The sequence below is a fragment of the Arachis ipaensis genome, chromosome B4 (assembly GCF_059453495.1).
Source record: "Arachis ipaensis isolate K30076 ecotype BB chromosome B4, ASM5945349v1, whole genome shotgun sequence".
In the NCBI taxonomy this organism is placed as follows: Eukaryota; Viridiplantae; Streptophyta; class Magnoliopsida; order Fabales; family Fabaceae; genus Arachis; species Arachis ipaensis.
In genome coordinates this window covers 112,803,925-112,807,508 of record NC_142439.1, presented here as the reverse complement: position 1 = coordinate 112,807,508, position 3,584 = coordinate 112,803,925, and positions in this window count along the sequence as shown.

Here is a 3,584-nt window from a genome sequence, read left to right as displayed (position 1 = left end):
TTAATTTTTTTATAATTTTACTCTTAAAGATTTTTAGTTCTCATGAAATGTTTGTAAAATGACTAGTATATAAACTTGCAGAAAAAATAATATATATACAATAAAATATAAATTATACCTTTTGTCTCTAATGTATCAAAATTCTTTAAAATTATAAAAAAATAAATTTATTTAAAATGAAAGTAATGTGATTAAGTGGAATTTATTTAGATATAATAGAAAAATAATTGAATACTATATACAGTAAAAAATTAATATTATTGAAAGATAAAATTAAATTAAAATTTATTTTTATGTATCGTTTTTGTCCCTAACATTTTTGTCCTATTTAAGTCCCTAGCGTTTCAAAATCGTCTCAATTTTGTTCTGCCGTCAATTCTGTTAACAGATCCCTAACTGCAGGACAACATTGAGTCAGTTTTGAAACGTTAGGGACTTAAATAGGACGATTGAAATGTTAGGGACAACTTTAGGACTTACCCCAAACATTGGGGACAAAAACAATACTTTACTCTTCTTTTAATCTTTGCTCTCTGCTTTTTTGTGACAGATATTTCTTTAATATTTTTCTTTCCTTTTCTTTTCTTTCTTCTTCTTCTTTTATTTTCTATTATTCCATAATATAAATTATTTTCGCATTATTCCCTCGCCTCTCCCTAAGGCTGCATTTGTTTCTAAGAACAGGACAGGACAAGACAAGAGTATAGGACAGGACAAGACACTGAAGGACAGAGACACAAAATTTTGTGTTCTTGTATTCTGTTTGGAGATAAACTAGAACAAATTATGAAAATTCAATTTATTCTCATTTTTTTCATTTAAAAAATTTGAGATGAAAAATATAATAATAAAAAATATAATCATGAAAGATTAATAAGAATAATGAAATAAAAAATAGAAAATAAGTTTTATCCCTTGTTAGTGTTTCCGTGTCCTTCCTGTCAGGATGGACACAAAATACACTAATTCAGTGTCTCTAGACACATTGTCTCTGTCTATGTCTCCTCCACCAAACACGATTCTGTGTATCTGTGTCCCTGTCTCCTTGTCCTGTCTCTGTAAACAAACATAGCCTAAGTGTTTTATGGAAAAGAATTATAAAGTTCGTTAATTAAGTCTGCATTCTCTAAAGCTTTTAGGATTACTTTGCTTGCTTGCTTACTCATTAATGTTACACATTATAATATTCTTACAAAATAATATCTTTGATAAATACTAATAATAATAATGATTTATTTTAATATAAATAATTAATTTTAAAGAAGTATTTAAAATAATATTTATAATCTCCTTTTAAAACTTAGTTTATAAAACTTTATTTTTAAAACTTTTATTAATTACTTTCTAAATCACAAATTTTTTAATATTGTATTTTCAATCTCAATATTTTATAAAATTTTATTTGAATCCTCACTTATTTTTATATTTATAAATATAATCTAAACTTTTATAAAATATCCATTTTATCCCTAAACTTTACTTATTACCCAAAATACCCGAAAGCTTATACAATTACAAGTTATACCTCAATTTTTATATAAAAATACAATATTTCCTTTCAAAAATAAAACATAATTACTAATCTTTCTTTTATACCAAAACTGAAACCCTTAATCCTTTCCTTTCAAAATATTACTTGTATTTTAATCCGTTTTCGAGTTTTTCGGTTACCAATTTTTCACAACTTTTAGTTTAATCTCTCGGCCATTAAACCTCACCCATTTTATTCAAAACTAACACAATGACATCCCCAAATCAATCTCATTATTACGGTTTGGGCAGCACAAACATAACCAAATCACAAGCTTAATCACTATAATAATATATCCACAAAATTCAATATAAAGTCAACCAAACTCCATCAATAATTAACCACAACAATCATTCACTTATCCAAATCAAATTTAATCAATGAAAATTTACTGAAACCCTACCTCTGTATGAAATTAAAATATTCGAAGTTTTGGAGAAGCTTTCTGACCGAGCTGCCGAAGAAGAAAACGTTCAGAATTGTCTGTGCCTCCTAGAACTCCAGTTGACCGAACTCAAGAGGTAGGGGAGCTACGTCATCGTCAAATTTCACTAATCAAAAGTGACGTCAACACGTAGAGGAGGAGGATATGAACACTTTTACCAGATTAGATTTTTGATTGGGGTTACGAATCGCAAGAAATCGAAGCCGAAAGTTTGGTGGGGGTTATAGTTTTCTCTCTCTCACTCTCGGTCACTTCTCTTCTCACCGTGCATGAAATGAAACCAAATGAAGTTAGTTGATGATGATTAATATGATATAAAGTGATTAGGTGTTATGCTTACAATAATAAGTAGTTGGGTGTCACAAGCTTCTTTGTTTTTTTTTTGTTTCTCCATTTTATTCAGTCACTTGGAAAAAGAATTAAGGGATATGCTGATGATAATATATGATGATGATTAAGGTTGTGTTTAATGAAATGCCATTGTTTAAAGTGATTCCATGCTTCTTTTCTTTTCTTTTCAAGGAATGGTTCGGTTAATTATAATGAATGGTGATTAGAGAAGGAGTTTAATTTAGTTGAAGGGTGATTTGTCAAATTAAGGTGTTGGGTGTCACACCCGTATACTGATGAGTCAGCGATTCAAGTTATAAATATCTTAAATAGATAATTATAAAAACTCGATATATTATTACACAAGTAATAATATATATAAGGGTAATTATATATGAGTTACTAATATAAATGACATTAGTAACTTGATGGCAAAAATTATGTGATGAAGCATTAGCAACTTTAAGCTCATTAAGAAATACTGATAATTACTTATATCGGCAAAAGTCGGACTTGATAATAATATTAATATTATTATCTAGGCTCCATTATAATAGAGCAAGTAAAATAAATAAATAACATAATAATTAAGTTATATTAACATTTATTTTACTTCGGGGTTCGAAGTCGACTCGTCAAAATAAAACTAATCGCTTTAAAATATTATTTTAAGAAAAACTCGCGTTGGTGCAAAAATTAAAGTTGTTACAAAAGGGCTAAAAAACCGGCTAGAGGAAGCCAAAGGCTTGTGGGCCAACAAACTTGGATCAATACGCTGGTCATACCGAACATCACCCGAGATCTTAACCAGGGAAACCCCCTTCCAGCTAACATATGGCCTGAAAGCAGTTATCTCCGTGAAAATCGGGGAACCAAGCCCAAGAAAAACCATAGGAGGACACAATGAAGAAGCAGAGCGAGACCTCACAGACGAAGTCAGGAACATAGTCCACCTATAGGAGTTGGCTTTGAAACCAAGGGTAAGCCTAAGGTACAACCAAGGCATAGTGAAACGAGACTTCAGAGAGGGGACCTAGTCTTGCAGTGTAACAACATCGGTCCCCCCTCCCCACGCGCGCGCGGGGGAGAAGGAAAACTCACACCTAACTGGGAAAGACCCTACTGAATCAAGATTGTAATCGGGAAAGGATCCTACAAGCTAGAATGACTTAGCGGGACCGAACTACCGAGATCATAGAACGCTGCAAACCTACGGCACTATTACTCATAGGAAAGCCCTAGCAGTTCAATAATTTTGTTAATTTTCTTTAGTCATTC